We start from the raw sequence: 21883 nt of genomic DNA, 5'->3' as shown, positions 1-21883 counted from the left end.
CACAGCGCGTGCCAGCCACTACTGTGGTGATTATGTGGCTCAGGGTGGCGTTGCCTGCGTCCCCTCGACACCCGCAGCCCCTATTATTGTAGTGGTTATTATCAGGCCGCAGGGGCAGGGCCAGTCCTCGTGAACGCAGCCTTGATGGGAGGCTGGAGGAAGGGCGCTCCAGGTCCTCTGCCCGCGCCCACCCGGCGTGCGCCCCCTAGGAGGAGGCACACCCTCTTGGGGCAGCGCGCAGCGTCCCTGCGGGGGCGTCTGGTGGGAGCATCTGAGATCTCGAGGCGGCGTCTTGTAGTTGGGGACCGAAAGGAATATAGGTGTGCAGGGAGGGAGGGTCGATCTTGTTTTACAGTCTTGAAAGCCGTGTCCAAAGAGCGAGCCTGGGCCCCGCTCCTGGCTGGCACCTGTGCCTATCACGGTTCGGAGGAGGCTGAGGAGACAAGACGGGGAGCCCAGCAGGCTGTGAGGGTGCAGCTCCGCCCTGCCCGAGCGCTGGTTGACCCGAGGCGGGATCGGTGGTGAACTGAGGTCCCCCTCATTTCTTAGGGACGGGAGGAAGTGTGGCTTTCTTTCGGCCATCAGGTGAGAAGGGGGGGGGTCTCTGCATCTCTACCCAGTAGGGCCTCTCTCTCCACTCCACCCCCGAAGCCTGCGAGGAGCCCGGTGGAGGCAGAGCATCTCCTCTACCGGCCCTTCCCCTCCCGCACACCATATTGGCTGGAGTGTCTGGACAACCTCGGCTCTGACCTTTGTTTCTGCGGGGCTGGTGATCTGGTGATATCTCAGAAAAAGGGGTCTGGGTCCCCCTCAAAGCCTCCTCATCTTTCCCCTCAGGTCTGAGTTGAATGTCAATTAGTTTCCTGTTAATTAAAAACAATGTAGTGTCTTACAGTCAGAAGTCAGAAGACTGAAATGGGTCTGCAGGGCTGCCTTCCTTCTGGAGGCTGGGGGAAAAGCCATTTCCCATCTTTCCCCAGCTTCTAGAGGCTGCCTGTAAGTGGCCGCTTTCTTCATCTTCAAAGCCAGCAGCAGCATTTTTTAATCTCTCTGAATCCTTGTCATTTTCTTTATTGATTTTTATTATTTATTTATTTTTAGAGAGCGAGCACGAGCAGGGGGAGGGGCAGAGGGAGAGAAAGAATCTTAAGCAGACTCCCCACTGAGCGCAGAGCCCAACGCAGGGTTTGAGCTCACAACCCTGAGATCACGACCTGACCTGAAATCAAGAGCTGGACACCCAACTGACTGAGCCACCCAGGCGCTCCAATCCTTGTCATTTTCACATCACCTTTTCTGCCTCCCTGTTGTAAGGACCTCTGTGATTAGGTGGGACCTGCCCAGATAATCCAGGATAATTGCCCCATCTCAAGATCTTTACCTAATCACTTCTGCAAGGTCCCCTTTGCCATGTGAGGTAACCCATTCCCAGGTCCCAAACATTAGGATGTGGACATGGTTTGAGCCGCAGTGTCCTGCAGCCGTCTGGGAGGGATGGCTTACCTTCTCCTTCCTCCTGCTGCTTAAAGCTCTCAGTGGGCCCCAAGCTGGGACCAAGCAGCAAGCAAGGCCCACTTAGTCCTTGGGTGGTAACTTTTTAGCTGCCATGACCCCCTCCCTATCTGCCCTGCCTGACCTGACTGCCCCTGATGGCGCATGGCACCCATCCACACCCAGCTATCTCCATGATTGGCTCTAAGCTGCTTGAGTGGGTGCTTCTGGAAAAAGGAATGCCTTATGACCAGTCCAGAAATGTCAGGTCCAGAGCTGCCCAACCACCCCAGCCCCATGCTATGCCTTTCCAAGGCCTCCTGGCTCCTTTCCTAGTTTCCTTTTCTCACTTCCCGCATCCAAGCATGGCCTGCTTCTGCCCGCTCTTCCTCCTCTGTCTAATTCCATCACCACCCAAAACTCCCAGGTCTCTGCCATCTCTAACCTGGAGCACTTCATCAACTTCCTCTCTGCCCTTCAGATTCAACCCTAGACCCCCTCCTCTGCCATGTCTTCCAAGCTCCCCTCCCCATTCTCACTCACCCGGATGCCCCCATCCCCATCCCTCTGCAGCGCTCAGTGCCTGGGACTATCACCCCACCTCATTCTCCCCAGCAGACCGGGACTTCAGGCAGGCAGGGAGCCGTCCCACTATCTGCCTCGGGGGCTGAGCTGTGCTGAATGGTGGGGGAAAGGCTTGCACCCACAGGAGGAGTTGCCCCCTGGCTTCTGCCAATGTTGTCCATGCATCGCACACATCCTGGGCCCACACTTTGGGGCCCACCAGGAGCTCTTGGCCTTGTCCTGGAGACCAGCTGCTGGGTCTTGCCCTAGTATTGCTGGCTTGGCCTGCGCGCACCTTACACATGCAGCCAGCCCACTGAGTTTTGAATCTTTTTTCCTCCACTGGAAGATGAGAGCAGGTGTCAGGGGGAGCTCACCTTTCAAAGGCTGCTCTTTCTGTTTTGGGCATCATGATGCAGGCTCAGTGTACATGACCTGTTGAACCCTATGTTGTGCCAGCTCTGCAGAATTGGGACCACTCCTTCAGCTGGGGAAACCAACAAAGAAGTTCCACGGATGACCCAGTAAGTGGTGGAGTTAGACCCAGCCCCTGGACCCCCCCACTGGCCAGCTGAGGGGCCCCAGCAAGTCCCTCGGAGACGCCTGTGGAGATGACTATGAGCTAGCCGGGGAGTCACGGGCACCGTGGTCAGTCTCCCCTCTGTCCATGGTCCCTCAGGGGCCTTGAGCCTGCTGACCTGGAGCCTGCTTACATAACAGTGGCCTCCAGGTCGAGCTGCAGCCCTGGCCCAGCTTCCTGTTTTCAGATCTTGTACCTCCCTGGGTCTCTGGGAGCTGGGAAATCTGGAAACATCAGCAGACAGCCTTTCTCTTTTCCATGGCCAAAAGGAAGTCATATTTCAATTGGCAAAAGCATTCCCAAGGAGGGTTGCAGGAAGTCCAAGTGTTTAAAGGCCTACAAATGCCTGCAGGTGATTAATAATTCAGTGCGATGGATGATTCATGAGAAAGGCCACTTTCAATTAACCTTAAGAATCAGCCCGTCTGAGGAAGTGTCATCTCTCATCACCTAGGAACAGAGAGACCAGAACAGCATAAAGGCCACACCAAGAAACATGTGGAAGACCATGTTTCTCACCGTTATGTAAATTCCACCCTGGTCAGCCCAGGTCCCTCTCTGTGAGATGGGGAAGGATCCTGTATTTTCTCTGGTTCTGCTAGGTTGGCCTTACTTTCCTACTTTTGAGGAGCTCAGAGGAAGTATCTCTCCTCATCTGGTCAGAAGCTCCCTGCTTGTCCCCTGCTCCGCCATGCTGCCTCCAAATAGGTCCTGTGGGCAACCACGCAGAGTCCCAGGAGGAAGCCCAGAGCCCACGGCTCGTGCCCGCCTCCCAGGAATTTTCTCTGCTGCCCTGCCTGTCTCTCCCTTCTTCCTGCCCCTGCTTGGCAGCCTTTCTCTCTCTTGGCAGCAATAGCCTGCCTTGTCTTCCTCGGGAACTACTCTCTCCCCTCCTTGCCCTCATGGGAGCTGATGGAAGACCGTCTCTTCCCTTTGCCCGTGTCACCCCTGTTCTGGGGCCTCGCACATGGCCCAGGCCAGGCCACGCCGTGTGCTTCATTCCCTGGCCACAGTGATGGGTTCAACCCTGGAATTTTTGTGGAATCAATTTTTGTGGACACTCCCTTTTTCTCAGGCCGGGTAGAGCAGAAGCAGCTACATCTGGGGTGGTTGGGGGTGGCTGGGGGCGCTCGTGTGGAGGAGGGTGTGTGAGACAAAGCTGGTAACGGAGCACAGAGCGGGAGCCTCACGATGCTGTCTGACCCCTGGCCCTGCCGTGCCGGCAGCCATCTCTCCCCAGATGGTTCAATAAATTAAATAAATTTTTTTTCTTAAGCCAGTATGAGGTAATTTCTGTCACTTGCAATTAAGAGTCTTAATTAATTGTTCACTGAGGCAGGCCATGGATGGGCAGGCCAGCTCTGAAGCTCATTCCTATCTCAGTCAGGTGGGAAGTGAGGGACTCAGACGTGACGAGGTGCCCGAGGCCTCCGAGCCAGGAAGTGACTGGCTGGTCTTGACATCAGTTGTTCTAGCTCCGGGTCTCCTGACCCGCCCCTCAGACAGTGCAGAAGTCAGGGATGGAGGCAAGGCTTGTCACTTCTGAGTTGTCCTCTCTGGCCCCACAGCTATCCCCAGGATCGCTGGCCACTCCGGGGCGGGTCTTGTCAGTCAGGGCTGTTGTGGCCGGCAGCAGTTAATTTAGCCCTCAGCCCCCACCCCTACCCCGGTGCTCACCCGCGCCCCCTCCAGCTTTGTTGCTCACAGCAGAACCCGGACGTGGTCGGGGCGGCAGTGCGCTGGGGCCCAGGGATGACTCGGACCGGTCTGGGCCGTGCGCGGTGCTCTCGGCCCCCCTGCCAGGTTCTGACGGGATTAGGCTTCTTCGCAGCTTCGGGTGGCCATGTGGCAGGGTTCTAGCCAGTGAGACACGCGAGGACATCTTTCAGTGGGCTGCTGGGAAATGCTTTTAAAAAACTTTTTTCTTTTAATGTATTAAGGTGTTAAATTGATGTTTTGGCTAAGACGCGAAGTTAGCCATCCGACTCCAAAGAGAGGTGATGGGCAGAGATGCAGCTTGTCCAAGGGGACGGCCAGCCAGCCGCACAGCTGGCCCACTGGGGGGAAGACAAAGCTGAGCGGGTGGGGGAGAGAGAGGACTTTGGCAAGGGTTGGAGCTGAGATGGGGATCCCCACCACGGGGGGGGTGGGGTGGGCAGGGGCAGTAGCTGTAGCTCCCTCAAGCCCGGAGACCCTGAGCCTGAGCAGGACCTCCCTGAGAGCCTGGTTGGTGTCTGCTGGAGTTCGGGAGTTTGGGATTCCCCCGAAGCTCCCTCTCCTGCGGCAGCAATGGGCTCAGGGAGACACAGACCCGGGGACCCACCGGGGCCAATGAGAGGCAACACCGATTTTCCTAACAGTGCTGGGCCAGAGGCCTCCTGGAGGGCTTTGAATCTCACCGGGGAATCTTGCAGGAGAAAAGAGCCTGACTGAGAACAGAATCTACTGGGAGCAGTTAGTGCCCAGCGACTGAGGGAGAGAGTCACTGGGTCCTAGTGACAGCTGAATCAGACCACATCGGAAGCCAGAACACCACCAGACTTTTCACCTAGGTGAGACAACAAATTCCCATTTGTAAAAAGTTTAAAAGTTTCAAATGATACAAGATCGCCACCTGTTTTGAGATCTCTGTGGTCCAGACTTGTAACGCAGTGTTTACCCTGGACTTATTTTTTAGGCATATACCTGTCTTAGCGGTTGTGTGTGTGTTTATAGTTGGACAAATAGTTTATATAATTAGATATTGAGGCCCTAACAAAATACCATCCCTTTAAAAGTAGTCACGTCAAGTCCTTTGCTTACATATTATACACTCATTCATTCTTCACAACCACCATCTATAGGAGACGTTTTTCCCGGTTAGGAGTTCTTTTGGCTACAGTGTACAGAAAACCTGACTTAATGTGACTTAAACCATAAGGAGATTTATTTTCATATTTCAGTAACTCTAAGATGCTATTGATTGTAAAATGTACCAGTATCGCGCCACTTTTCTCGCATCAGAAAAAATGCTGTCGAACTATGAAATAGTTCTTTACTGTCTAATCAGCTGTGAGATGTGACTTGATTTTAGAGGTGTTAAATGTAAAAAGCATGTGGGCTTTAGGATCGGCGAAATATGGGATTAAGAAGCAATCTGTAGTGAGAGGGCTTCAGATTTGGTTTGGCTGCTGAAAGTTATCATCCAAGACCCAGGCTCCTCGTGTCTTTCTACTCTTTGCAGGTACGTACCCCTTAAAGTTGCAAGATGGTTACTATAGCACCATACGTGATGTCCTCTAGCTCCAAATCCAAAGGCAGGAAAAGAAGGAAGGGAACATATTCCTCACTCACTTCTCTCCTTTCATCAGAATGCTCCTAGCACATTGACTCTTATACACCACTGGCTAGACCCACACACAGCCATGCTGGTTTCAAGGGGGACCAAGAAAGCGGGCATCTAACCTTTTCAGTCTCGCAGTGGGAGGTGAATAAGGGACATGGCTGTCTGTGTCGCAGGATTTTTATTCCCATTTTACAGATGAGGAAACCAAGACGCAAAGAGCCTTAATTATATGTCTTTCGTTATCCACTCAAGGACACATAGCTGGAAATTGGTTAACCCTAGATGTGAAGCCTGCGTTGAGTGATCCAAAGCCCATGTTCTTTCCACTGCACCATGAATCGTCTGTATGTTAAAGACTGAATGTACAATCTTTAACCAAACAAAACTGAAGTTTTGAGAAACTTTAAACAGCAGTGAAGGTAAATAGAAAGGAATGCAAATACCGGACGGCCCTGCTATCAGTGGATGAAAGAGATAGGGGCTTATTGTTCTCCTGTAACAAGCAGCCTATGGATTGGCAGCCCTGGACAAGGCAGAGACTCAGGGATTTCATCAAGATCTCAGGCGCCTTCATCCTCTTCCTTTGCCTTCCTTATCGTGTAGCTTCTGTCCTTATGCTCACAGTCTGGCTGCTACATCTCCAGGCATCACATCAGCTTTCCTTCCCAGTGGCTCCCTTCTGCATCTCACTGGTCAGAACAAGGTCATGTGGCTAGTTCTAGTAACAAGGAAGTCTGGAAAGGTACATCTGGCTGGGTGCACTGTCATCCTGGGCAAGACTGTGACTCTTTTAGGAAAGAAGAAGAGAGAGAAATTGGGTAGTGGTTCTCATCAGTGCAGCGTGTGCCTGACTTTCCTCTTTTCATGCAGGAGGAATGAAGCCCCCGTTGGGCTTAGATATGGATGTGTGATTTACTTTGGCCAATGAAATAGGAACAGAAGTGACACGTATCACTTTCTGGTGGAAGCTGTAAGAGTTGGTGCCTAATTCTCCACCTTCTTTTCCATCAAGGTGCTGATTGCAACAGCATGTGTCGAAGAACTTCCAGTTGCCTGGGTTCCTGAGAGAGTCAGAGCCCTCTTGCCAGTCTATGATGAGCATGAAGTGAGAGTGAGAATTGGCCTTCGTTCAAGTAAGCCACTGATACTTTCGCGAAGCTCGCAACTGCCGCATAGTCTGCCCTCTCCTGACACAGGTAGGCAATTAGCAGCCCCCCATTTGGTCCGCAGGCAATGTTATGATCGGACCAGTGAGGAGCCAAGACTTAGGTCTGAATTAGCATAGTGTCCCGATCCCCCAGACTAAGCTGTGAGTGGCCTCATGGTAAGAATTGGGACTCCACGGTTTCCTAGGCATTAGAGAGAGTTGCATATCCAGAGCGGCCATCTGAGCCCACTGAGCCAGCCAGCCACCGGCAGGGGCTCTATCACTTTGTCGAGCTGTAGAAGTACATACAGGGAGGATTTGCCATGTTAGCCCTGTGTCCTTGATTCCTTCTTACAGTAACAGAAACCAGGTTCCCTCTTCCATCAGATGCTCTCTGCCCTGCTCTCCTCTGGTCAAGGGGTGGGTGCGGGATGCATATTAGGCCAATCCTATGCTCTCAGTCGGAAACTTGAATCTAGTGGAATAATCCAGATGAACTGGAAACTGATCGGAATTTATTAACCCCGACGGTGGCACTTGAAGGAGAGCACCCATTAGGTCCTGCTCTCTAGGTTCTTAGAGCTTCACTTGGTACAGGTCCTTCTGGGCTCTCTGGAAGGACCACACAGCACCCAGAGATTCTGGAACTGGACCTGGATGCAGCAACTGATTGAGAATCTAGACCCTGTTTTCTCCTGTGACCGTTGGTGTGAGAGGGTTTGGTGGCATATGGTATGACGGCATTATTTTAGGCGAGGATAATTTCACAAGTATGTTTATGGGAGGAAGGATATGTGTGGATGTTGGCAGCCAAGTGCACATTATAGTGGATACCTTTTGCCTGCCCAGAATTGATTGCTTCTTCTAGTGACAAAACCCATGCATTCTTCCCTAATCCCAGACTACGTGATTAGGCGGGATAACTTCTTAACTCCAGAGTTTGACTTGATCCAGAACTGGTCAGTCAGAGCGTCACATTTCTCAGGCTACAGTGACGGGTTAAGAGCCAAGCAGTGACTCACATTAGTTTACTGTAACTCAAACCTCACATTTAGGGGAACTGTAGGGAGTGATAACAACAATAATAGCTAATACAATAACTTGGTGTTGTTCTCAACTCTTTAAATTCTTTTCCATGGACTTACAGATGTGAGGATATAATCCAGGAGCTGCTGAGGGACAACTATGTATGGGAAGTTTGCCTAAAAGAGATGGAGAGGTGCCAGGTCCTGATGATATCCCTGGCACCTAGATCCAGCCAAACCTGAGTGCCTTGGACTCTTGACTTACAAGAGCCCAAGCAATGTCCTTGGGGTGGTTTAGCCAATTTGAGTTGGGCTTCTGCCTTTCGAAGTCAAAAAAGTACTGGCTAAAATAATATTTTTGTGTAGACATGCAAAACACATCAGTAGTGGTATCTGTCATGCCCACAGCCCTAGCAGGGGGGACAACCAGCAGATGGACATGCTTTAGACCATGTGACCATTGGGTGGGAGGAAGCTCCTGACCCAGGTGCTGAATCCAAGAGCTGGCCAGGACCTGTGCTTTCCTTTGGCACTAAAGATGACCTATGTCTATCAGATTTCTCTTGTTTGAACTGGGAGTTGGGAAAAATGGCAAGAGTGAGGCAGCTAGCAGCAGTAGTGAGAATTTGCATTAAGTGATGCCACCAGGAGGAGCTGGGGCCTTGGTGATTCAAGGTATCCAAACAACAGAAACTCTGCTTCAGTAGAGGGCGCTAGTTGGTAGAGAGTGTAGCACAGAGGACCGTCTGGAGGAAGAAGGTGCTCCCAGGCTCCAGGAAGGAAGTGATGCGGCAATGGCTATGTCTGGATATGTCTAGCTAGTTCCTGAGAATTTCCAATTCCAGTTCAAATACACATGCATCCTTATAACAAATCCATGTCTTCCCAAGCAAGCTTCAGGTGGTCTCTGACTTGCCTTGTAAGATGGAACTCAGGTATCTGCCTTCCATGCGCCTCCATAATATTCCCAGTCTTGGCTGAAGACTGTCACCGAGGCCACTTTCGGTAGCAAGGGATGGAAAATTTAACCCAAACTAGTTTACACAAAAAGGGTAATTATTGGCTTCCGCAGTTGAGAAATCAAAGAATGAGACCCGCCTTAGCCTACACGGCATTCAAGCCTCAGATGATGTCCCTGGGACCTTGTTCTCTTCACATCTTCACCTTGTCAGCCTCTGGGCTGGCTCCAGCATCGGGCTTTGTGTAAGATGGTGGCTTCAGTCCACGCATCTCCTTAGGGAAAAGAGTGAGTTTCTTTCTTCGGACTCCCAGAGAAATTCTTTATTGCGTGTCACTGGCTCTAAGTGGGACACATGCTTATCCTGAACAATCTCTGGGGCCGGGGTAAGGTGACTCAAGTGATTGGCCCCGGCCTAGTTGTGTGCTCCTCCCCTGAGACACACCCAAAGCACATGGGCGTAAAGGAAAGGGTGAGTAATCTTTAGAATATAGGTTGAACTGCTGGAAGAGAGACTTCAAATACGGTTGGCGTAAGAACGACAGAAGTTCCTTTCTCTCTCACCTGTCTTCGGGTAAGCAGCCTGAGCCCAGATTCCTTCCTCTCTTGCTTATTCACTGTTCATAGGGATTGTGCATTTGTGTGGCTTGAGACACTCCACTGCCTCTACCAGCCAGCCAGTGGAAACAGAAAAGAGAGAAGAGAAGGGCTCCCTCTACTTCTGGTTAAAGACATTGCCTCTCCCCACTTCAGCCCTACTGGTCCGTTACTTGGCCAAACATAGCTTCCAGGAAATGTAGCTTCCCCTCCCCTCCCCCCCTTGGCTTTCCATGTCCCCAGATAAAAAGCATAGAATCTTTAAACATATAAGGAGATCATGACCATGAGGGGGCCGTTAGCAGTCTCTACCCCAGTCTATTCCTTGGGTCAACCACACGTCTATGTACCCTATTCTTCAAAGCTTGGAACGCCCTCTCCCTCAGGGTCAGGGCTGGATGTGGTTCTTTATGGCTCAGTGCCCTGTGAACTCGTATGCAAGCTGTCCCACATACCCCATCTACGACAGTCGGTAGGAATAGGATAACACAGTAGGAACCCCTGTCCACATTAAGGAAAAATGGGAACCCCCCCCGAAACCACTGGTTGGCCGCCATCACCAAATCCTGCTGGGCAGAAATTGTGACGATTCCCAGGGTGTGGAGCCAGTTCCTTGGATGACAGCCCTTTCTCTAGGACTGTCCCTCCAGGCCCCGGTGGTCCCCTCTTTGTCTACTACCTTCCGTGGCCAAATCCAAAGCTGGCATTGAAGGTGCACCTGTCCCGGGGCGATACAGTCAGGCAGCCCGCTTCCTGCTGGTGTGGGTTTGGTGGCAAGAGGTTAGTTGCTTTTTCTTTTATGTTTCATTTCAATTCCGTGAGAACATATGGTTTATATTCAGGTGTACCATAGAGTAATTCAACAGCTCCATGCATCACCCCGTGGAGGCTGGGTGTCCCAAGGAGTCAGCCATGAAGGCTTTGTGCTGGCTGGGCTCGGGCTTTCTTTGGTAACACACACATCCCCCAGAATCTTACTTGGCTTTCTGCCTATTTGCTCCCAGCTCTTCTCATGGGCACATATTTCATATTTTAGCCTAAAAACTCTGGTCTTTCATTCAGCAGCCTGTCTGCTATCCCTGATCAACTCCCTCTGAACTTGAAGCCAGCGAAGACATTCAGCTCGGATTGGAAGGCAATATCCTGGGCCTGGTCTTCGCCGTTGAGCTGACCGTCACCGTCGGGGGGAGAACTCTTCGTTGAAAGTGCTTGAGAAAGACTAGTGTCCATAGTCTTGTCTCCTGCCAATGCTACCTCTTCAAAAACGTCTTCTGTACGTGCTTCGGTTTGCAGTACAGAAGCGGTTGGAGTTTTCAGCCCTGAAACACCGCAGACAGAAGGCTTCTGCTGGCTTGCTGGCTGTCCCTCTCATCGCTGCCTGCGTGCTGGCGAGAGCTCTCGGCTGGCTCACGGAGGACTTTGCTGAGAGTGGCAAGAAGCAGCCAGAGAACATGAGCATTCTGAAATAGTCACTCACTTTCCTCCAGCTCCAGACGTCTTTGCAGGGTACTGTGGGAAGCAGCTTATCAACCGCTTTCGCATGGGACAGCAAGGGTCCCCAGCTCCCCGGCCTGCAATATTTGTGTGTTGAGAACCTATTTTAAGTTTTGTTACCTGTAGTACCTCTCTTGCAGGTACACAATTCTGTATGAATTCCTATATAGGCTTTCCTCCCATAAGAGAGCCCTCATCCCAAATAGCGGCCCAAGTAGACTCTAGGTTATTTTCTCTTTCATTCAAAACTCAGTCATAAATAATCCAGGGCGGCTAGACAACTGTGTAGCCTTGGGATTTAGGCCCCCTCTGTCCTGTTGCTCTGACACCCCTGGGGTCTTGCCCTCATCTGAAGGGTACAGATTGGCTTAACTCCAGTTAACTCGACTGCTGAGAGCAGAAGGCCCCGCCAGCTGGAGTGCATCCTCCTGGCCACCAGCATCCAGAATGCTGTGGCTTTGACTTTCTCTTGCAACTGTAAATCCTAATTAAAACACGTTTTTCCTTGATGATTCTATCTGGGAGGTATTATTGTTGCTCACAAATCTTGCTTGGGCCCCAATATTGCCTAGCAATATTGACTTCATGCCAAGCAGGGGAGAAGGAAAGAACGAGGCACACGCCTTCTGAGCGGCCCAGCTAGAAATTGCATGTATCACTTCTGCTAACACGTCACCGGGCAGAGCCCGGGCACACAGTGTGCCTCGCTGCACGGTGTCTGGGAAAGGTGGTCTCTGCTCTGGGCAGGCATGCTCTCAGTGAGGGGAGTTCTAGACCTATAGAAGGGGAGAATGGGTATTGGGGGATAACTGGCAGTCTCTGTATGGGGGTGATCCCCTAAATGAAGGGGGTGGTGTGGATTGTGGGGAGCTAAAAAGGAGCAGGTGTCTACCACAGGGCCTCTCCTCTGTGTGCCCCAGCCCCTTCTATGTCCTTTCATCACTCTGATCTAATTGTCTGTGTGTGTGTCTGTCACTGCTGTCCCTGAATGCCCCATCACACAGGCTCTGAGGTCAAGGCATCTCTGATGCCGCCCGCATTCCCAGCTCCGAGTGTACGGCTGGCACTTAACAGGGACCCAGTAAAATGTCTGTGGATGAAACTGAGGTGGTAATAGGTGATAGGTATTCCTGGATAAACTCCCCCCTCCCTCCCTTCTCTCAGCATCTATTATATAAGGTCCTGGGAAGCCAGTGTCTTTAGTCAGACAAAAAGACACAGCCTTTTCACTCACGGGTCTTAATGGCTGTGAGAGGCGTCTCTCACACTCCTGGGTTTTCTTGTCTGAAAAACAGACACTGTCCAACTTCGTCAAAGCGCTCCCTTCCTTAGGCATTGATGACACACTGACACATTGGAACTTTCAGCGTCTCCTCTTCTGAGCCTCCCAGAGACGCTGCCGCCTGCGGTCATCTGTGCTTTGGGCCAGCTCGGTGTCGCTTTCCCTTTAGTCTGGCAACAGCGTCTTGCCTGGCGACTACTCTCCGTGACCCTGGAGGGGCTGCCAGTCATAGGACAGTGTCCCCACCATCCTGGGAAGAGCACGTGACACAGGCGGGCCAGCCCAAGAGCTCTCTCCCTCTGGCCCCGGGTCGTCAGGCAGGGTCAGTGAGATTCGGTTTGTGGATCGAGAGACGTGAGAATGTAGATTTGGGGCTGCCAGCAACCGTATTTCACAAAAGGAGAGCGTCTATGTGAGAAACTAACCCAGAGGGAATCAGAGGGAAGGAGCAAGTGAGACAGAGTCCTGTCCACATCATTCGAGTTTTTGGCTTTAGCGATTGCCTGAAGCCGGATTCAAAACAGTCCCTCATTTGCCCAAACGATACAGTATTAGCGCTCTTATCCAGCGTTCAGGTCCGATAAATGATTGGTTCCGAGGCAAATCAGTTAACTTTACGACAGCCGGGAAGCAATCTGATTCAGAAATTTTCTAGATTGTTATGATTTTCCTCCTAATCTTTTTCGAGTTGCCGTTCCCGCACTTGACTGACAGCAGGTTTTGTGATTCACATTCCAAAGCACTTAACCTAGTCTTCGTAGGAACAGAACTTTCTTTTTCTGTGCATATTCCACCAGTTCATGCACTAGTTAATTAAATTAGATTTAATTGTTCATGTAATTGCATAATTACAACATGTACAGTGGGAGTAAGTAACTTCGATAGAAGCTCGGCTGACTCCTGGTAAGCCTACGACTTAACCGCCAATGGCAGAAGGGCCAGCCAGCTCAGCCGTATCCTCCCGGCCACCAGCATCCAGAATGCTGTGGTCTTCGACTCTCTTTTCCTCTCTTGCAACTGTGAGTCCTAATTAGAACTTGTTTTTCTTTGATGATTCTTTCCGGGGGATATTATTGCCGGTCACGAATCTCGTTTGGACCCCAATACTGCTTGGCAATCTTCTACTGCATTTCTTTGGCCAACAGAGGCTCTTCCCCTCTCTGCAATGACTATTTCTTTTCATTTATACTTTTTAGTGAGTGGGGGGTGGGGCAGAAGGAGAGGGAGAGAGAGAATCTTAAACAGACTCCATGCCCAGCACGGAGCCCGACGAAGGGCTCGATCCCACACCCCTGAGATCATGACCTGACCTGAAATCAAGAGTCAGCCACTTAACTGACTGAGCCACCCAGGCACCCCTCTGCAATGACCATTTCAAACCTCCTCTGCTCTCCTCACCCCTCCAACCTTTCCATCTTCTCCTTTATGTCTCAGCACAACAGCTTGCCTTTTATTTCATGGACAAAAGAGAAAACATCAAACATAAATTTCCAACCTACCTAGGTGCTACCCCTGTCATTTCTTCTTGCTTTCCAGTTACATAGAGAAGCTGCCCCCACTCCTGTTTCACATGTTCTGGACCCCAGCCCATGGGGACTCCCACTCTTTCCAGCCCTTCATCCACTTCCTGTCTATGGCTCCTTTCCCCCACTGTCAGGTACACTCAATTTGCTACAACATGCAGCGGATCTGTCTGTGTCTGGCCTCTTGGCCTCCGTTCCTCCCTCTGGGAAAAATGTCCTGGGAGGCCGTGGGTCCTCCTAGAGATCTCCTCAGCCAGGTATTCCTCAACTGTCCAAGGACAGAAGGCGTGTGGCCATAACCTACCCAAATAAGCTCCTGCTTCCCTGAGACTTTGAATCTTGAACAGAACACAAAGGAGAAAAAAAACCAGAATCCTTCCTTCTGTGGCAGTGACAGGGAAAGACTGAGGAGTGGCTCCCTCTGCTGAGGTCTGGAGTCTCCTGGCTCCCATCTTGGAGGAGCAAGGTTAGCTCTCCACATCAGCTTCCTTTCTGAGCTTCCCCCAGTCTTCCGACACACTCCCTTCCTGCCTAACTTAACCTGGGTTCTCTGTTGCTTGAAATCAAGGACTCCTAGTCCATGATGCAGCATATTAAAAAGCCAACCAAAAAACCAGAACCAAATGCCCCAAATCTCTCTTGACTCCACGTCCCTTCCCAAGTGACCCCTTTCTTTATTCTTCCCTTTAGAGTCCTGCTTAAAAGAGTTGTGTGTGCATTTGCTGTCTTCGATTCTCCCCTCTGACTCCTCCCTCAGTGCTCTCCTGTGGGTTCTGCCTCCAGCGCCGTGCTAAGGCTGCTTGCCCCAAGCGCCCCGAGTCCCAGCAATGTCCCAGTTTCCCTTTTTCCTTTCTGGCTGCTGCTTCTCAGTCCTTTGCCACCTGGTTGGTTACTCATACTGGGTCCTGGGCTGTCTTTGCTACACTCTCCCTGAAGACCTTATTTATTCCTGTGACTTCAGCGACCCCTGTGCCCATGATGGCCAGACCTTCCGGGAAAGTTCTAGATGTGCAACTCGCCTCTCCACCTGGTGTCCCAGCATGCCCCGACTGAACTCCTGAGCACACCATGCTTGCTCCTCTTCTGGCAGATTCTGAGTCGCAGGAAGTGGCACTTAGCCCATGGGGTCCTAAACCAGAGCTTCCCCCCTCTACTAAAGCAGTCAACAAACCCAACTCCTGCCCCACACCAGGAGGTCCTAGCTTTTAGTTCCAGAACCTCACACAGGAGGAGCTCGATAAATATTTGATCAAATGACTGATAGCGGCAAGAACACTCTGCAGAATACTTTCGCAAACCCCATTTTCCCCACAGCCTGGGAGGTAGGTATAATTACTGTCACTGCGCAGATGAGGAAACCGAAGCCCAGAGACGTGAACAGTTTTCCTGGGCGTGGGATCGCAGAGCAAGTGAATATGCGGGGGCGTGAGGATGGCAACTGATGGTTGACTCTCCACCCTGGCTCGCCCTGGGCAGCCTCCACAGCCAGAGAAGCTTCTCTGCCAAACCACAGTTGGAAGAAGAGGACCAGCTGGCCAAGGTGCCAAGGCCAGGGTGATGCTCAGAGACCCCGGTGGCAGGTCCAGCCAGGCTGCCTCTGCAGGTGGACACCGAACTCCAAGCCGCCTCCCTGAAACATGGCGTTGAGGTTCTCAGAGGGCTCTCATATGACCGGGAGCTGGGAGCCCCTGGGACTGGCACCAACTCTCAGTGTAACCCCAGGTAGCTTATCCCTTCTTGGGGCTCAGTTGACTTCCCTAAAAAGGGAATATGAATAAGATTCCTGAGATGTGAAAGAAGGGGCCCTAATTGCTAGACAGGAACAGGAGTGTGTTAGTGGTCTCAGCAAACAATCTCCCATTTGGCCCCTTTGGGCAGGATGCCCCCGGCAAGCTGTGTGTGGTGGGAGGACAGTGCCTGGGGTCTCCACTTGGACATCCCATTACCCTCCAGTGCTCACCACCCCCTCCATAGCTGTCTGGGCGAGTCCTTGAAGACCCCACTGGAAAGGGGTGCTTAGGGCAGTCTGAGTCTTCCTGAGCAGAACCCCACCCACTCAACCAATGAGTGAACCCCAACTTTAAGCTGTAACTGACCATGGCAGGAGGGGCAGAGGAAGTAGGGCCAAGGCTTCCAGCCAGGCCCTAAGCAGCAGGATCCCAGGCTGGAGGGGGTGGGAACAGGGAGGCAGGGATGCCTGTGTTAAAAGTCAGGTGGGGAAGTGTGAGGTCATGACCTTCAGACCCCAAATGCTGTGTGTGACAGGTATCTCTTGTCTCCTTTGGTCTATGAGATAATCTGATGAGGGGAAGTTCAGAGCTGCAGACAGGAATACTAAGGCTGGGGTGTGGGGGGGTGTCCCTGCATGCAGAGAACATACCAGGTGGTGAGGTGGGGGTGGCTGGGTGTGAGGTACCAGCCACACCTGCTGCCTAATGCTGCACACCCCTGCTCTGGGCTAGGTGCCAGGCTAGGGGCTGCGGGAAGGTTGAATGGTGCACATCCCTGCCTGGGCTTTCCACTCTCCACCTTGCTCCAAGGGCTGAGGGGATTTCTGCTGACCCTCTCCTGACGCTCTGGCCTCGGAGCAGGGCTGGGAAAGGCTGGAGAGGTGAGGCTGGGCTTTGAGGTCTTCCCAAACTGGAGGAGGAGCAGAGAGGCATTACCTTCTGGGGGCACTGGACCAAAGGGGTGTAGATCCCTCAACAAAAGGTTAGGCAAGCAAATCAGGGGTTCCCAGATCTAGAGTCAACAGAGAGTCAACACTGGGACCCAGTTCTTAGAGACTGGGGCCCAGAGATGGGACACGTTCTTCTTAGAATGAAGCCTTCGGGATGGGTGGCAGGAACCTCTGGAGAGTTGAAGGGGCCGAGGGCAGGCCCGTGTGAGTGGCTGCCTGTTGCACCTCTGTGAACCCCTAGCCAGGCCAGTGGCTGTCAGAGATTGGGGGATGTAGGGGTAAAGGGGGCCTGACCAGGAATTCCCCAGGGCCTGGACTCTTCCTGGAGTCCTGCTGCAGAAAGGGATTGAGGGAGGGCATTTTGGGGGCTACAGGAAGCAGTGGGATGGGGTGCCGGCTCAGATGGGGTTGGCTCACCCTCTCACGGTCATTGTGCATGCCAGCTGTTGGGGTCCATGGGGACAGGCTGGTGATTGAATGACCGGGAGTGGGGTTGGACTGGGGGACAAAGGTGGGGATAGGGACATGGGTGGGGGAAAGGGTGGGAGAATACAGGCTTTGGGGTCGGGTCTAGGGACGAAATTCTGGAGATGGTGTCTCCCAGGTTGGGCCCGTGGGGGCCAGGTGGAGGGCTCTGGGGACAAGGCTGGCAGAGTGGAGGGGCCATGGAGGCGAAGCTCAAAGGACCAAGGTCGTCTTGGAGTCTGGGAGAGTGGAGCTGGAAGGATGGGACTGTGGGGTTCAGGGCTTGAAGAACTGGGGCACGTAGGGGCGGAACTATGAGGGACCCGGCCTGGTGTCCGAGGGTGGGTGGCCCTAGAGCAATGGGGTCTTGAGGGTGGGGTCGGAAGCCGGAAATTTGTGAAGGGCGGGTCCAGGATGACGAAGGACATGGGGCGGGGCCGTGAGGAAGGGGGTCGCTGGAGGACCTGTGGACCTCGGTGAGGGGTGTGGTGCTGGACAACGGGGACCGAGGGGGTGGGGCAATGAGGAAGTGGACTTGGGGGCTGGGTCGGGGGCTGGAGCGCTGTGGGGAGCCGAGCCTATAAGACTTGGGGTGGGGGGCAGGTCGGGAAGATGAGTGTCTTGGGGGTTCGCTGGGCAGGCGCGAAAAACGGGGGATCGTGGTGGGGGCGGGGCCGAAGAGACGGGACAGTGGAGACCTGCCCTGAGGTCGGGAAGGAGGACTGGGGGCTCGAGGGACTGTGGGCTGGGGACAGCGCGGGAGCTGAGGGGCCGTGGGGGCGGGGCGGGCCGGGTCCCGGGGGGGCGGGGCCGCGGGGAGGGGGCGGGGCCGGGACGCCGACGCGGGCGGTGGAGCGCGGGGGCGGGCCCAGGTGAGCGGGGCCGCCGCCCCCTGCGCCCCTCCTCCTTCGGCCCCGGAGCCACCCCTGGGCGCCACCCGGACGCTGGCTCCGCGGGCCAGGGGGACGGCGGCGGGCGGCGTCTTCGGCCCGGTCCGGTCCGGCTCCGGCTCCATCTTGGGCCGCTGCGCCGGGCACCTGTGGCGGCCCCAGGAGCAGCGCTTCCGCCGGCCTGCGCGGCCCCGGGCGGGCGAGAGGGTGAGAGGCCGGCTGTGTGCGTGCCCGTGGTTGGGGGGAGGGTGGTGGGATGGGCGGCGCCTTCCCTTCCTGCGCCCCAGAACCCCACTCCTCACCTCTTCGTGCGCTCGGACCCCCCGCCTAGTGCTCAGCGGCCCCACGGCTGCATCCCCCCTCCCATCCCTCCTCTCATTGCCTGTCCCATCCCCTCTTCCACGGCTCCTGCCCATCCTCCCATTTCCAGCACTCTGCCCTGGACCCTGGGTTCTTCTGCCTCCACCCCCGCTGCTATCGCTGTCCCCTCCCATTCCTCCTCCCTTTTCTACCCCTCCCCCTCCCTCCACCCTTCCCCTTGGCCCCCAGCCCCAAACCTCCCTTCCTTTGCGTTCCTTCTGCCCTCCATCCCTACCCTCTTGCCCCACAGCCTTATCTTCCCTCAGTCTGTGCTTTTGCTCCTGGGAAGATCTGTAACCTAGTGTTGAGGACTTTCTCTCTGAGTCCGGTGGGCTTTGTGCTGAGGGGCGGGAAAGGGACCCCTGCTCTGGGGGAGAGGGTACGGTGTGGTGTTCAGGCCTGTGGCCCCACAGCCAGAGGCGGCCTGTACGTTGGGCGTGCAGAGTGCAGCTGTGGGGATGCTGTTTCCTGAGGCTCCCACAGTAAATGGGCCTGTGCGGCCGCCTCTGATGTGGCCACGGGTGGGGCTCCGGCCCATGCTGGTGCAGGGGTGCTTGGGTGCGCGGGGCCGGGGAGCACGCAGGTAGGCAGCTACCCGGGCTGCCTCGGGTTTGGGGCACCTGGGCCTGGAGTTTACCTTCTCCACCCCAGGTGCCTCCCGGGAAGTATGGGCAAATCATCCTCAGGGGAGGAAGCTCTGGGGCTGGTGGGGGCCTAGGCCTCTCTCTGGGGAGCAGTGCTGGGTCCTTTGGGCCTTTGCCCACAGTTATCCTAGAACCCTTTACTGGTACAGCTTGTGACCTGAGCATTTTGTATTTAAGGCCCCCTCATCCTTCTGTGATGGGCAGATTTTGTCCTCTCCAAACACTCCCCCTTGGTAGCTCAGGAATGCTCCTTGCAGCCTTGCCCATCTTTGGCCTTGAGTGGTCCTGTCAGGCCCCCTTGTGCTGCTGGGATGAATGAGACCACCTGCTGGAGGTTGCCACACCCCCACTATCCAACCAGGGGTTCCTGTGGCGTGTATCCCTACCAGGTCCCTGAGGGGTAAGGTCCATATTTTAACATTGGAGCAGTTTCCCCTCCTGACCACATGGGCTTGCTTTTCCTGTTTCGGTTTTGCTGGAAGCAGAAGTCATCATCCAAATGCCTATCTCTTAACAAGAGGAGATGGCTATGGACGCCACAGGGTGGTCTGAGCAGGGCCTGCCTGCAGCGGCTTTGGTAGTCCCGCTGGCCACACTCCCAAAGGCCTGGGCTCCTCTGCGGCGTGATATAGCGGGAGCTAGAATCTCTGACCAAGTCAACCTAGCAGTTCTTCGGTGGGGCCAGTTTGGAAGGTTCTGCAGAACTGGGAGGTTTTACTCAAGGTAACATTGGTTGATTGCTGGTTGTTCTTCCACTTCCTGAGCGGCAGAGCCGAGGCAGCGGGAGAGTCCTGTATTGGCCACGAGACGCGGCTGCCTTGCAACTCCGGCATTAAACGGGGCAGGAGAGAGGACAGTAAGGTGTCATCCAAAGAACACCGGGGGTCTTGGATAGCTCCATGTGCCTGTCATTTATTTTGTGCTAAAACGTCTTTCTAGCGTCTGTTTGGGGTGAACCAAGAGCCTTTTCCGTGGTTTTTAAGGCGGTGCGCGTGCCATTCAAGGCAGTTTGAATACAGACTCCAGGCTTGGGTGCGCGTGCATACGTGATGTACAAGCATGGGCGTGTGTAGCCTCCCAAATTAAGTTTTAAAATAGACTGGAAAGCTTAGTGCGGTGATGGAGACACTGGGGACCTGGGGGTGACTAGGTCCTAGGTTGAGATGAAGACAGGAAGGACTGGGAAGCAAGACGAGGCTCATCTGTGGGGTGCCTCAATGGCTTCCTAAAAGGGCCTTTTGTCCCCCAGTCCTAGTCCCGGTGATACCTGAGCACGGGTCACTCCTGATGGGAGTCGCTGCTCAGACAGCCTCTATGCCATCATATTAGGCTTCACGGCAAGCTTGCAGTGGGCGTGTACTTCTGGTTTGCAGACTGGGCAAACTGAGGTGCAGGGAGCATAGGTGTCCACCTGAGGGCATGTGCACGGGAAGGAGAGGAATCCGGGTTCAAAGCAGACCCTTTGCCCTGCCTGCTCACCCACGGCTCCGAAGCTCATTTGGTCAGCTCCTCTCGCTCCCTGGGAGGCCCCTCTTCTTAGCGATGGGGGAGTGGGAAACCTCCTTTCCCTGGGATAACCTGAGTGACTTTCCTCACAGTACTTCCGTCCTTCAAGGCTGGGAAGGCCAGGCTGTAGGAGAAATAGCTTCTCGGGGTTCAGCTGTGGCCTCTCTGAAATTTCTCAGCTATTCCAGGCCTCGGTTTTTGTCACCTGCCATTTGTGGAGGTGAGGTGAAGAAGGGAAGCAACAGAGAACCACCCGCCCTGGGGTCTCTGTGGTCACTGCTCTCTCTGGGTGATGCCTAGTCTTGGTGAGGCAGCCATGTGGTAAGGGGGCTAACAGCGGGACCCTTGTCACTGGGGGCTTCTCGCTAGCTCCTGGTGGGGTCTGGAGCTCCTGGAGCCTCATCCCACCTGTTTCCTCAGGGGGGGCAGGGCCTGACCTGGCTCTCTCTGGCCCCACTCCCTAGAAGGGTTTCGGGTTGGTGGGGTTCAGCCAGAGGCTGTGTAGGCTATCCAGATAGGGCTTTCCTGGCGTGCTGGGACCTGCAGCTGGGTGCTTGTCTGCCTGCCGGGGACTCGTGGTGACCACGGCTTCCCCAGCTAGCAGGGACATCTCCTGCCCTCCTGACTCAGGCAGCCTAAGAAACTGCTAAGAAGCGGGTGGGGTGGGGTGGGGGTCCAGGCCTTGTTCCCACTCATTCCCTTGTTCCACGGGCATGTCATGGCCACCACTGCAAGCGTCAGATGCTGTGTTGGGTCCTGGGGCTTCAGCCCAGTCAGGGCAACAGGAAAGTAAGGAGAGGGCCACAGTGCAGGGTGTTAGGTTCCAGGGCAGAGGTCTGTGCCATGCTCAGACACTCCCGGCTTTGATTCCTGGCTTAGCCGCCTGCCAGCTGTGTGCCTATGGGCCAGTCGGGACACCTCTCTGAGCTTTGGCCTCCTCGTCTGTAGAATGAGGTTGATGATGTATCTTACGCGGCTGCTCTGACAGTTACAGTGAAATGAGCCAGTGCGTAGACAGGGTGTGGCACGTGCCCGGCACAGGGTGGGTGACGGGGCACTAGGAGCTGTTCTTTGTTACCCTCATCACTGTGACTGTTACTGGCTTTGTCGCCCTTCTCTGTGTATGCATCCATCTTAGAGCTCCTTGAGGGCAGGGCCTGGGTTCTCGTCCTCCCTTGGCTACTCGTCCTTTTCTTGACACTAGGGACCAGTCTGGCTTTGGCCCCAGGGAGCATCCAGGAGGGGACGCTCCCGTGTAGGCTGGAGCTGTGTCTAGAGCAGCACAGTCCAGTAGGGGAGTCACTAAGCACATGGGGCCTTTACATTTAAATGGCTTACACTGACGTGAAATC

This window comes from Ursus maritimus, unplaced genomic scaffold, assembly GCF_017311325.1.
Source record: "Ursus maritimus isolate PB19 unplaced genomic scaffold, ASM1731132v1 scaffold_7, whole genome shotgun sequence".
Lineage (NCBI taxonomy): Eukaryota > Metazoa > Chordata > Mammalia > Carnivora > Ursidae > Ursus > Ursus maritimus.
The sequence above is the reverse complement of the archived record's forward strand: the minus strand, read 5'-3'. Positions refer to the sequence as shown.